The sequence below is a fragment of the Triturus cristatus genome, chromosome 11, assembly GCF_964204655.1.
Source record: "Triturus cristatus chromosome 11, aTriCri1.1, whole genome shotgun sequence".
Lineage (NCBI taxonomy): Eukaryota > Metazoa > Chordata > Amphibia > Caudata > Salamandridae > Triturus > Triturus cristatus.
Genome location: NC_140594.1, coordinates 223,915,776 through 223,930,439, shown reverse-complemented (window position 1 = coordinate 223,930,439; position 14,664 = coordinate 223,915,776). Strand labels below are relative to the sequence as shown.

Sequence of the window (14,664 nt, the reverse complement as noted above, 5' to 3'; positions counted from 1 at the left end):
GAGTTATTAAATTAAGGCAATGTTGTGGTCTAGGCCAAAGAGCCAAAAACTCTTGACTAAATCCATCAGTGCCTTCAAACGCGTCCCGCCAGACGATTGATATACCGGACTACTCACACATTGCCCATCTTCAGAGTCACTCAGCATTGTTTTTTCTCTTTATCTCATAATCAATATTTAGTGCAAAGACCATTAATGCTGTTGAAGAGTGAGTAAATCCAAACATCATGATACAAGATCTGTATCTAACATCGGTGCAGATGACTTGTATCCGTATTTTAGCCAGTGCTGAGAAGTGTTCAGCTATAAGAATCAATGAGGGTGCTCATATCGTAACTTATTCTGTGTCTGTGTTCTTAATTGAGAATAAGGGACGAAGCATACCTAATTGGCATTTAAGGTGAGCGGTCAACCTATAAATGAACTAACCGCAAGAATGGCCTGTGCACTAAATATTGATTTGCCTCATCTGGCAGATCATAATGGTAAATAAAGATAACTCTTATAATGTGGGTTTCACTACATTTACTTGTGTAATATGAGATGTATTCTGTATCATTAAATTATGACCTGGTTTTGTAACTTGTTTTCACTGAGGAAGTCTTGGGTTACTCCCGGGCGACGAAACAAGTGTTGGCTGGACCAACGGAAGAAAGAACATTTTAAATAAAACTGTATACTGTCTTGTGCATTACATTGCTTTGCTTAAATTAATGGATGATAATACTGTGCTCGGGTTTATAGTAATTCTTTGTTGGAAGGCTCAGGGTAGCCTGGCAGGAATCTTTGACAAACCCTTAATGTTCTTTGTGATGGAGTCAAAAACAACTTCTTCACGTTGATAACTAAGCCCAGATTTTCCAACCGATACCCTGTTGTCTGAAGATTTCTCTGACATTGATCCATAATGAGGATATCGCCCAGGTAGACTATCAGCCGTATTCCTTGCGACTGCATGTGTTCCATAGTTGGCCTCAAAACCTTGGTGATGCACCAAGGAGCGAATGAGAGACCAAATGGCAGGGATTCAAACTCTTTTGTTTGACCTGCCACATAAACTGGAGAAACTGCCTGTGTAGTGGAAAAATTGGGACCGTAAAATATGCATTCTTAAGGTCCAGCTGGCCCATTCAGCATGATAGGTGGAGAATATCTTGCAGGGGATGGATTCCCTCCATTTTGAAGTGGCATTAAACCAGCCATTCATTGACCCCCCCCCCCCATAGATGGATAACCAGACGTTGGCCCCCTGTCCCTCTTGTCCACTAGGAAGAGTTTGGTTACGAATCCCCTGGGATATATTGAGGCGAAGGTGATAGCCCCTTTGGGCAGCCGTTCTTCTACCTCTTTAGATGTCCAGAGAGTGTCCCCTTCTGATAACGTGCAAGCCTGAGGGATCTGCCTTTGCACAGGAGTGCTGTAAAATTCAATATGGAAACCCATTAATGTCTGTAGGACCCATGTATCTGACATGAGATGTCTCCAATTATCTGCAAATTGAGCCAAGCATCCTCCCACTCTTAGTTTGGGAGAAGGTATCACACTTACAGAAGCCATTGTTATGTAAGTTTTCTCAGGATTCTCTTCTACTGTCTCTGTGGCAAGGTCCTCTGAAAGGGTAGAAGCCTCAAAATTTAGATTTGTCTTGCTTGCCATTGACCTAGTTGAGAGCCTTGACCCCTTGGGAGGTGGGTTAAAGCAGTACGGCCACCTACAGCCTTCTACCGCTACGACCCATGAGAAAAACCGTGGATGAAAAATAACATGTCATTGACACTTGGGCTATCTCCTAGGAAGTAAAAGTTGAAAGTCCCAACGAACTTGCCCAGTTTTAACAGAGGGATCCCTGTAGATTCCTCACCCCCTTGCCTGTTTGGAAGGGCCCACTTCGGAGGACACAAGATTGCCCAGCTTGGGGTTTACTTTCATCAGGAGTGATCTCCTGTGCTCTGAAGACCATGGGCAATTAGCATTACCCTGAAACATTATTGCATGTGCTCCGCCAAGGAGGATGTTGTGGGAAATGAGTGACCCTATTGTTTAGCTTCTCAACCATGTCAAAGTTTTGTGAGGGGTCCCGCAATTCCAGTTACTTGGCAAGACCGCCAAGAGCGATCTAAGCCTTTCTTTGGGGCTCTAATATATTTTCCCAAGAACATAGCCATCGTAGCCTCTATCACTGGGTTTAAGGCCACTTGGCGCTATTTAGGAAAGGGTGGGGACATTCAGTCTGTGGGCGAGCCCAGGTTTCTTTCTCTAGTGGCTTTCTCAGCCAATCAGCAACACAGGTTGCTACTTTGGTTGCTATAGCAGTGGCGACTCATTCGATAAGGCAGGGGAGCATTGCCCCTCTGCTTTAAAACAGTGCAATGGAAAAAAATGAAATGGGAGAATATGCCTGAAGTGATTATAAGTTTAGCTTAAGTATTCCAGTTGGTCCCAGGTTAGGGTAGGGCTGGGCTTCCAGTGTCACGGGGAGGAGGAGTGGCTGATGCTGCACCGAAGGTGTGCATGATTGTTTGACTGCCTCGTCCCAGGGTTCCACTCCCTCTCTGAGCACCGAAACCGGCGCTTAGACCAATCATGATGCTGCTATCAGCAACATCGTGATTGGCTAGGGAAGTCTGGAATCCTGGGTGCTTCCTGTTCCTGCGAGGAGAGGCAGCAGCTGGCGACTGCGACCAACAGGTAAGTTTCCTTTTTTAATTTATTTTGTAGCCCTCCCCCGCCACCATCCTGTACCAGCCGGCAATGTGCTGGAGACCATTCAGAGTAGCAAGGGTGCATCAACTCGTCTGAGGTGTCTATTGTGCGAGACTTTGGGATGAACGTATACGGAACTGGGGACGGATGCAACGGCAATTCCAGTGAGAATCCTCTGCTTGGAAATTGCTCTCTTCAAGGAGTGGTGGAGGTGCCTTTATGGACTGAGGTGTATAGCCCCTGTATTAGCCCCAGGAGAACCCCCTGGAAGGGTGTAGGAATTTCACGAGGCAAGTTCCTTTCAAGTGAGGTTTATTATAAGATGCTCCCAGCATATATCCAGCTAAAGCTCTCATCATAACATTCTCCCCACGATTCTACATTCTACTGTTCTTCTTAAATCATCTCTACAAAGGGAAATGGAATGGGACTCTGAAGTTGGAGTGTAAGGGCTGGGGCAGAAAAGCCCTTGTGTGGCTGTCAAACATCCATGTCCACTCCCTAAAGGTGTTTGCGATTCACCCCTTCCTACTCATAACTTCATTACTCATTTCCTGTAATCACCTCCTCCGTAAATCACATAAAATACATTATAGGGTGGTTACAACATAGGGTGGGATAGTATCCACCTCTGTTTCTTTAATAAAATCATGGTTTTCCACCCACCCCTGCTGTGGAAAATCTGTATTTTATGGAAAGGCACGGAGGCCAATATTCTGCATGGTTAAAGCTTTGCCATAATATTCCTGACAAATGCAAAAAGAACAATTGATGGGCAGAATGCAGAACAATGTCAATCGTTCACCCAGTACAGAGATCTGGGCCTAAATCCATAGTTTTTTTGCTCGCCATTCCAGTTTGGACCCAGCCATGTGCAAATCAGTCTTGACCCTGCGCCCAATGGTAACCGTACAGCCCGAACTGCCACGCCAGGTCCTTCCTGGACTGGAAACTAGCATCCTAGGACCGGTTTCAGGCTTTCAGCCCTCATCAGCAAAGATAGCTTGACTCCAATGGCATGGAGAGCACGGGACCCACATCTGGGCAATCCCGAAACCGGGTCCAGGATACTTGTTTCTGGTCCAGGGAGGACCTGGCTTGGCAGTTCAGGCTGGACTGTTCCCATGAGGCACAGGGTCAAGACTGATTTGCATATGGTCAGGTCTAAACTGGGGTGGCATGGTGAGCAAAAGAATGAGGGATTTAACCCAGATCTCTTGACTGGGGGTGAATATTTTGATTGGTTCTGCATTCCGTCCATCAATTGTGTCTTTTATAATATTCCTGACAGCACACTGTACTGGCTTAAAGTAACATTTCTTAAACATCAACTCTGTTGAACAATGCGCTGCAGCTAAACTAGTTGTTAAACCACCTCCTGTTTGATGCCATAGCCCTCCTTATAGAATGTGCTCTGTACCTTGCAAGATCTATTCCTGCCCTTTTCATAACTTCCTTAACCCAAGGTACTAACGTGGGAGTGGACACAACTTTATAAGGATACATAAATGGAATTAACTGTCTCTCGATTACTTCTCAAACTCTGTTCTCTCATATTCTCGTAAACCTCTCACCACACATAGTTTCTGCTTTCATCCAGATTTTGATAAGAAATTCTCTGAGACAGTCTTAATTCTCCTTCTAATTTTCGAGCATACGCCCTCTGATAAATACCTTTGTGTTGTTAAGTCTAATGCCTTAACATCTGACACCCTCCAAAATGAGATCAGCCAAAGAAGCATGACTAACGTAAATAACAGATTTCACTCTGTCCACCTACCCAATTATCTCAAAACAAGGTCCACATCACACAAAGAAGTATATTTCAGACCTGGCGGTACCAATAACTGCACAATCTTTAACAATTTTTTTTAACCACGTCATGCTGTCCCATTGGTAAACTATTCGTCAATTTGTGACTGCAGATCTACTAATATTCACTGAACTGTACAATTTCCCTTGCAGGAAAACCTCTGTCCAAAAATTAACCACCTCTACTACAGGTGCTGATATGTGATCCAAATTCTGAGAAAAACATCCTAATATCTTTCTGCACCTTCGAATGGAATTGAATGCCCGGGCATATTTTGCCGTCTCCTTCACAAACTTGTCTCCAAAAAGTAGGCCTTTAGCCTCTTGGCCAGACTCTTTATGTGCTAGTTTCGTTAACTTCAGATCTGTCTTTATTAAGAGGATCTTCTTATGCTGTGTACACAAAGCTGCATTTGTGTTGCGTAGTAAACGCTGCTCGCTGCACCTATTGTTGCAAATCTATCATCCACTGCAGTCTCCTGAAAATATGCCTCCTCATACATGTCAAACATTTTTTGTTATGGGCCCAAACGCCTCTAGAAGGCAGTCCTGAGATCCTTTTAATCCCTTGTCCTGACCACATCGGGGATCCCTCCCTTATTTGTTCAGGAATGCCAGCATCTTTGAATCTAGCTCTGGCTTAAAGGCTTAAGCGTTCAGAACTAAGTCTAGTCATGACTTCCTGAGGCATGTTCCACATATTCAGCCACATGCCATGTTGGGACCCACTGAAGGTATAGTAGATATTGTATAGAATGCAGGTCAAAAATGTAAAAATCCACCCCCACCCCCCAAGGGATACTTAACCTGTTTCACTTGCTCTGCTACCCCTTTTTCATTCTTAACTCCTTTTCTTCTCCAACTCCTCTTCCTCCATGTCCTCTTGATCACACAAACACGAAATCAGACTATCCCCACTTCTGGAGGATTCATCACATGCTATCATTCTGTGATCCCTAGTCCGGGCCATTATAGCCTTCTCACTCCACTCCAACTGAGTTGCCCACTGTTTTTCTTTTTGGACCGTATTGTCCTTTTGCCTTCAAGGCCCTCTCACCTTGAATATGCTTTTTCTGTGTTGCTTTTTGACTACCATTTCCTCTTGTTGCCTTTCCTGTGACCTCCTCAACAGACCAAAACTGCTCATCCACACTCCTGTTTTCAAACTTTCCTTCCAACCTTTCCATGTAGTCCTTAATTTTCTTTCCCAACTGAGTTATCAAGGCAGACACTGCCTTACTAACACAATCCTGGACCTTATCCTCCATATTTCCTTATATAACACCATTATGCATATTGATAATCAGCAACTCACTAGAGCCTCAATGTCACAATCACCAAATATCCTCACTTAACAATGCTTGGTAAAACAAAACCCACCTCTGTCCTGTACCACAACAACCAGCGTTCCTCTGTTCTCCTCACACTTATCGAAACCGATTAGAAAAAACGTCATTTTGGTTCCCAAAATGTGGCCGCTACACGTGCCTTTCTTAGTAATTTGTTGAGCCCAGGTCAAAATGGCCACCTGCGTCCTCTGATGCTTCTATGGTGGCCTACTGACACCAATATAGTTGCCCAGCAACACGAGGAATCGAGGGGCACCCGACAGCAGAGGTTTTCAAAATTCACTCATTCTGACTCTTGTGTACTCTGACCAACCGGTTGTGCTGTGCGCCTGAAATGAACCAGAATTGAAACACACTGCCGCAACCACTACCCCCAGTTAAGTCAAACAAACCCATTCAAACATAAAAAAATATTTTTAAATTAAATTAATCCTGCAAATGGACTCTTCTTCTTAATCCTGATTGCTAAAATATTTAAAATTCCTCACTAATGCATTGGAAAAGATACTTAACTCATGTTGCAGTTAAATCGTGGCACACACCATGCGCTTTCCAACAACTTTGCTTAAATAAAACTTATTCTGCTCACATTTTACAGTACTTATTGAAGAGATCAAAAAACCAGTACATATTTTATCTGTGAGCAGCAACAAAGAAGGAAGATGGCTGCCAGAGAGGGGATTATATATGGAATATAATGTTTTAAGATTCCTATTCAAAGTTCGAAGTGTTTGTGGTAGTTGCTGATGTGAGTTTGCAATAAAGATTGTATGCATAATATTGGCCTCCATGCCTTGCCATAGAAGTTCCCACTCCATCCCCACATTCTGCCCAAGTTTGGTGCATTGATGTGGCCAGGGAAGGCTCAGTTACAGTTTATGGTAGTGGCAGGCTGATATTTTGGCGCTGTGGAACAGCTATCGTAGCTTCTAGACTCTAGTAAGCGTTTAATTCTGGGACAAATGCACCCATGATCTTAATGGGCGAAGTATCTAGGATGTCTCCGTGGTGTGCAGGCAGGTTCTGGATCTGCAAACTTGATGCAACTCCTCCAGGACGTCACAATCGGCAACAGGGCTTGGGAGCCGTACAAGTAATACAGACCCTTATGGGAGGTCCACACCTTCAAACTTGCTGGAGTTATCAGCGTTGGACCACAGGAGGGTGTTCTTTGCAGGCGCTACGGGCAAGGATCTATAGGTGGCAGAAATTTCAATTAGAATGGAGCTGCGCTGTCAGTGAGGTGCATAAGTGGACTCTGTGGTCCAGTGAAGGCTGACAGCGCCCTCTAGCATGCCGAGGTCTCGCCCACACTTAATTATGGCCACCTTCAAATAACTCTATGCATCATGAGCAAGCGCAGAGATGCAGTCCCGCGGGGCCCTCTATCCAGAGTGGGATGCAAAAGTGATTAGGCAGTGTTCCACAATCCAAATACCAGAAAAAATAAGCCAAAGCATGTAGTGAGGAGACAGTTAACAAAAAGCTGCGGAGCAGCATAGAAAGAGGGAGCGAGGGGATGAAGTTGGGACTGATATGGGACTTTCCTTGTGCGGAGTGGCTATTGGTCTGTTCTGTCCCTAGGTTTCATGGGAAAGACAGGTTTAATGTGACGTTTTCAACGCGGCTGCTATACAAATAAAGTGAAGAAAAAAAGCATAATCCTCGCCTCCGGTCCTGACATAGTTTCTATATAGCAGTGGTATTAAGACTTTAGAAAGGTAACGTAGAGAGAATCTGTGGTTCATTCTAGACTTTATTACACTAAGAATAAATGAGACGCGAATAAATGTCATGCCCGAGCTACAGGATTGCCAACGCACCTCATAGGCATGTTTTCGAATGGCTGGTACGAAATACTGCCTTACATTGAGGGAAAGTAATGTGAGGAGTGGATGAAAAGTATTGAGGTTAGTGTGATTAATCTATTGATGTAATTTGGGGAATGCTGGTTGATTTTATCGCGTCTACAGATCTCAGTAGAATCTGTATTTCCATCTTCAAACATCAGCTACAAGTTTGTTCTCAAGCATGTGGCTAAACTTCCTTCTCCAATTTCTTTCAGCACTTTTTTTTACATAAGCAGTTAAAGAATATGCTATTGCATGAAGACCTACTATCTTATGTCTGGAATATAGGAGTCCTTAGCAGGAGTAGGCGAACATTGCGAATTTTGGTTTAGTGTATCTATTTCAGAAGTCCATTACCTGTTGCCCTGTATTTATGAAGGGGCACGTTGTGAGTTACCGGCCCCGTCTGAATTAAAAAGTCTGGTAATTTCAGTTGTGTTTGGGTTTATACAGGGATTTCAGTTGCTGTACTATTCAACTCCACGGGAGTAACTCCTGGGTGAATCTGATTCATAATTATGAACTTCCATGGGTATATCTCCATCTGTTGGTGGACCCTTAGGGCCCAACTCCTAATCCCTCTGCTCCCAAAATTACTGGTATTCCCTGTATTAATCACTTTTGGGGATTTTGAACTGTTCAAAGTACTAGGCTCCAAGTTTTAGGTACATGACTGAATCATCGTGTATCAATAGAAACTTTAAGCAATGTAGTGCATTTACAGCCACTTCATTGTCTCCAAAAAGGTGAAAAACTCATTAAGATGCACTGTTGTCAAGGTGAAAGAATTAACAACGAAGATTAGGAGTGATGAGTGCATCAGATAATGGCAAAAATCAAGTATTCTATAAATATTTCCTAAGTCACAAGTAACTGGGCACGTATGCTGGACCTCCTGTAAATTAAAAGCCCGCCAGTCCCCCTTTTGATAACTAAGTCACAAGTAATCCTGTTTCATCATTACGGTAATGTATATACAAATGTGATTTATTTGCCAATTTGCTCTGTACTTAAATGTAAATGTCTGCAGTAAATGAAATGGAAAGCTCTTTAGCTGCAGAGGATACAAACTGGCATCACGTGTATAGTTTTAGGACAATACCACTGTTCAGCAGTTCTTCCCTGGAAACAACATTGAAACAATTGTTAATTCTTTTAGAATAAATAACAATGGTGGCTGTTGTCCGTGATGTTCGTGCTTGAGCTACATGTTTCTCCTAGAAGAAAGCGAAAAAAATCTAGCTTTAAATTTGAATTGTGAGAATGCCTCTTTTGTATTTAAAAAAGAAGAAAATGCGTACATTTTTGCTTTGTGTGGGTTTTCGCGACACCAACCGTCAGAGCAATGCTTTAGTGTTCATTTACCAAGTGTTGTTCAGCACACAATGCCTTCTTTAAGGAGAGACAATGCATGACTACTGGTGTTGAAAAAGCCATTCCTTGAGAAATGATGAGGAAATTGGTCATTGAAAGTCAGTGGGAGTGACAAAAATCTAATGAAAATGTGGACCTTTGGACTAAGTGATGCAATCTTCGTTTCCTGATTGCATAGAAGTTGTAGTTTGGGCCAGTCAAGGTATTTGACCTTGTGTGTTCTGGAGGAAGACTCTGTCCAGGAGGTCGAACCAGAAAGTTATATTTTTCAAGGTGGTGTTGCTATCTGATACCTGCTATCCAAATGCTCTGTGGACATGACCAGCCAAGAAAACAAAACTCCATCCGGGGGAATGTATCTTTAAAATAATGTAGCGTGGTGCAAGATTATATGAATTGAGTTGTCTGTCAAAGGATTCTCTGTTGCAAGGTTAGTGAGGTTTTCATGGGTCCCTAGGAGCTTCCAAGGGACTTCTTTCAATTTATACTTCAAGCGGTACAGCTCTGACCGGAGCTTCATCTTTGCTGGATAGATGCTTCAGGATTCTCTGTCCTTGAATTGTAGTCCACAAAAAAAGTTAACTTTTGATTGTAAAGTAGTGCCTGATGGTTTTGCAGGGGTGGCCACAGTAATATCTAATTTGTAAATCTTTAAGCTAATAGCAATAAAAAGTGTCCTCACACACAGCGTCAGTGGGATCAGTACTATTCCCCAATTTCTTCCAGTCCCCAAAAGCAAGCAGGCAAAGGATTTCTTCCCACAGAACAGTAGATCCTCAATCTAGGACTGAAATTCATAGTCCTTCCACACAAGATGGTAGATTCCACAGCAGGGTGCCAACCGGAAACTAGCCTGTTTGTGAGACTGTCTTCACAAGTCATGGTACGTGTTTCTCTAGGCAAAAATTCAGATTAAGGTTAGGATATCTGTCCAGGAGCCTGATTGACAGACTGTTTTTAGGTCCAGCCTTTAGATCGTACATGTTCTGTCTGTTGGTAGGAATATTCTGGATTTAGGGGGATTGGGGCCCAGCCATTACTTACTATTAGCTGGCTTTCCTTATCACTCTTACCACACTTCTTAGTGATGTCCTGTCTTGCAGTGCTTAATTTGAGCTGATGGTTGCAGGTGGGGCTTACCATCGCTTATTTTTTGGGGACCAGCACTTATGTTTTCCTCATCAGACTTTGGCCCAGAACAAGAAAGGGAAACAAACGCAAAAGGCGGAAAGAGGGAGGATGGAAAATCCATGACAAAGCAAGAATTTTTTTCCCCAATAAAGTTTTATTGGCACTTATATAAGATGACCTTACATCCTGATTCGTAGGCATTCCTTGCCTCCAATTACCACATATTGACAAATTACTGCCTCACACAATCCGACTTAACATAATGCATAATAATAATTTTCTCAGCAAACAAACTCCCTCACCGCCCTCTCCATCCCGCTCTTCCCTCGTCAGTCCGTGCCAGGTTATCTGGTTACTGCACTGTATCGCATTATATCCATCTGCTGTAATCTTAAACATGGCCTAGACAGTGTTCCACTATTACTCCCTTAGTGGGGGCTCACCTCCTCCTGATGCCCCCGAGGTGTTGGTGTTTGATCATTCTGTAAGTCTGCAGCATATCGGCCCATGCTAGTAGATCCTCTTCTACCTTATCGTCCTTCTGCACAAATTTCATTCATACCGACTCCGCTGTCGCCCACTCTCACACATCTCTGATCCAGTCCGCGGGGCGCGGAATCTGAGGAGACATCCATGCTATAGCTATCTGCCTCCTAGCCAGTACAAGTCCCAGGTTGAAGAATCGTCTGCTTAGCTTTTTGTGCTTTGTCCTAGGTAATGCTCCCAATAGTACTTGTCGAATTTCTCTGGGAATGGTCCAGTCGTAGCTTCTTGTAAGCGTGTAAGTAACTCCTCCCAGTCGGGAAGCAGTAGTGCGCAAGACCAGACCATATGAAGGAAATTCACACCCGCCCATGGCATCTGGGACACTCATCCCTCCGGGTCGAAGAGATTATGTGTAGCGTGCGCGAAGTGAGGTACACCTGGTGTATTAGATTGTATTGGAGGAGCTTAAACTGCACATTTGCACTCACCCTCTGCAACCCCCGTGCACCTTCCTCCATTCACCCTCCGTCAGGGGCTCAGTTGTAAGTGTGTCCCATTTTGGCTGGATGCCCAAGGTCTCCCCTTGTAAATCACCCCTCAGTGCTCTGTAAAGATGAGAAATCAAGTGTCTACCCTGCGCCATATTCAACATGACTTTCAAGATATTAGTTGTGGGAGGTTCCTCTGGGAACCCCAGCCAGAGCTCCCGGGCAACACTGAAAATCTTCCCGTACTGCAGAAATTGTCCCAGCCCTAAATTAAACGTATCCTGTGCCTCTTCTCGCATCACAAATTTCCCATCAATGTAAAGGTCCCCTAATGTCCGGCACCCTCCCTCTCTCCAACGACTCACTGTAATGGTGTCCGCAATACTAACAAAAGGGCGCAGAGCCCACAGGAGCATATCTGGAGCGAACGGGGCCCGCTGCACTACCCCCTGCACCACATTTTTCCATACTGTAGCTACATGGCGCACAATATACGGGCATTTCCTCATGATTCCGCCTCCCAGCATCAGCAGCTCCGTCAGCGAACTAGCACTGTAGCTTCCCGCCAGCAATAGTTTATTCCAGTTGTCCTCGCCATCCAGCCAGTGAACTGCATGCTGCAATTGAGAAGCCATGTAGTAAAACTCCAATCTAGGTACCTCCAGCCTGCCCCCTTCCCTGTTCTCTGTAGCGTTGATCAGCGTACCCTCCTACATTTCTTCCCCAGTAGGAGGTCTACCAGCAGACTCTCCCGTGTCTGGAAATAATGCAGCAGGATGATAGTGAGTAGTGCATTGCATACAGGCAGTGGGGTAAGACAATCATCATAATGATTGCGATGCGCCCGATGAGCGACAACAGTAATTCTGTCCAGAAGCGGATTTAGTCCTGCAGCCCTGTTATAATCCAACACATGTTCTGTTCAAGATAGCCAGTGGCCATGTTGGCTAGACAAATTCCCAAATACCGCGTTCCCTCTCCCACCCACGGCAATTTAATATGCGGTCGCTCCGCCTCCGGGATCATGGTCAGTCTACCCACAGGGACCACCCTGGACTTCCCAGGATTGATGTGAAGTCCTGAAATGTCCCCAAAAGCCCGCAGCTCCATGAGCAGCAAAGGTATCGAGCGTTCAGGATGTCACAAACTAGGATGTCGTCCACGTATAGGGAAACTATGATTAGTCTCCCCTAGCATGATACCCCAGGGGGGCCATCACATTCCTCAAGTGTGTGACCAGGGGCACCCTAAACATTGTGAATAGTTGGGGGGAGGGGGGGGGGATAGAGTGCATCCCTGACAGGTGCCCCAACCAAGTGTGAGCCGGCCAGGCACAGTTCTTCCCACACACATACTCTAGCACTAGGGGCTGCATAGATCAACTGCACCCACTTGAGTTATCGCTCACCCACCCCAAATCGTTGAAGGACCTGCCACATATAGGGCCACTATACCGAATTGAATTCTTGTTTGATATCCAATAGTGCTAAAGCACAGTCCGTTTCTGACAGACCCGGGGCATGCCACACATGCGCCAACCGTCGCAGATTCAGAGCTGTACTTCTTTGCGGTATAAACACTGCCTGATATACATGGACAAGCTGAGAGATCACCGAGAGGAGACGGTCCGCCAGTATCCCACTAAGTATTTTTTCAACAATATTCAGCAGCATGACAGGCCTGTAGGAGCTGGGTAGGTCAGGGTCTTTGTCAGTTAATTATCATGGCCACCAACGCTTCCCTCGTGGTGGGTGGCAGAACTCCCCTCCCCAGTGTTTCATTATAGAATTGCAGGAGTCTATCTACCAGTATTGGGGCAAATTGTCTGTAAAACTCTGCCGGAAGCGCGTCGGATACCGGACTCTTGGCTGGCCTGAGCCGAAGTATAGCCAGACTCAATTTCTCCTTGATGATCGGGGCATACCGTGCCGCAGGCTCAAAATGGGGAAGCTCGACCGTGTCCAGGTACGTGTGCAATGCCTCCAGACTTGGGACAGGCAGATCTCTATATAGCGGTTGTAAGTGGGTCGCCAATGTATCCACAATCGCTCGTGTGTACACTAATGTGCCCTCTGCGGCTCGGATCTGCATTATTGGGTCTTTAGATGTGTCCTGCTGCACTAATCGTGCCAACAAGGCCCCCATTCTATCCCCTTCTCTATATAGTCTTTAGCAGTAGGCCACGTACACATGCTTTTCTAGCCTACGGAGATCTGTCAACAGCGCCTCTCTGGCTGCAGCCCACTCCCCCAATTTCTGAGGGGCCGTGGCGATTTCCGCCTCCAGTCTGCCAAGGTCTCCCTCATGCACTGCTACGTCCCGCTCAAGTTGTTGCTGCACCCCTTAGGATTTTTATATGCAATTTCCCCTTATAACCACCTTCAGAGCTCCCCAATTGGTGGCACGACAGGCGGCCGACTCCCAGTTCTCTTCGAAGTAACGTTTTAGTTTCAGAAAGCACAGCTACAAATTGGGGTCCGTCAAAGTGTCTGTGTTAAGTCGCCACAGGGGGATTTCAGATCTAACCTCTCTCCCTGTCAACTCCATCCGGACTGGGGAATGATCCGATAAGCGTCTAGCTGAATGCACTATCCCACCCACATTCCACCCGAGGTCCGTGTAGAGAAACCAATAATCCAGTCTCCTGGTAGTCCCTGTAGCAGGGGTATGACGAGAGAATTGCCTAGTGGCTGGATTGCGCATGCGCCATACATCTTGAAGACGCCTGCCTTTCAGCAAATCTTGTAGTGTGATGGACATTTTGGGATTAGTGTGGGGATGCGGGGGATCATGATTGAAGGAGCCATCCAGGACAAAATTAATTACCCAGCCAGTATCATTGGTGACCCAGGTATGGTGAAGCCGCTTCCATAAGAGCAGGGGAGAAGGACGCACTGTCCTTATTAGGAGCATACACATTAAACACACACACTTCCATATCATCCAGTCTCCCATCCTATGTAGGATGACATACCTCCACTCTGTCCACCACCACCTGATGTAAGTGCTGTGACAAAGTAAGGATAACAAATAATCTGAAAGAGAGAAAGGCGAAGAGAGTATCTGGTGGTGAATAGAGGCATGAGGTAAAATAAAAAATCAGCATACTTGGTATTTGGCACCTCTGACATTTGTTAGCTTAGGCTCTGGGCTTCAAGCAGAACTTTGGGCACCAGCATTTATCCTTTTGCAAATTAAGCACTGCCAGCTTATCTGTAGTGGTTGTTCCTCCAATGGAGCATTGCTTCTTTACAGTTTCTGATTAGCAGGCATTGCTGCTTGCTTTTCAAGCACCAATTTTTTTCCCTTTTTGTGTAAAGCACTTTAAGTGTGTTTTTGAGCGGTTTCCTTCATGTCCAACTCTTCCCCCGTGCACTGTGTTGCTTTCTGAGCCCAACTGCTTCTCCCCTCCCTTTTTCACATCCCATGTGCTTCCCCCCCCCCTTACTTATCTCCATCAGCCCCTGCTTG

The 14,664-nt window shown here is 45.2% G+C and overlaps 1 protein-coding gene across 1 annotated transcript in view; it reads left to right on the top strand.

The window, feature by feature from the left end:
• The window catches only part of GLTP (glycolipid transfer protein), a 296,831-nt gene that overhangs the window by 35,874 nt on the left and 246,293 nt on the right, over positions 1-14,664 (top strand). The window lies entirely within an intron of this gene.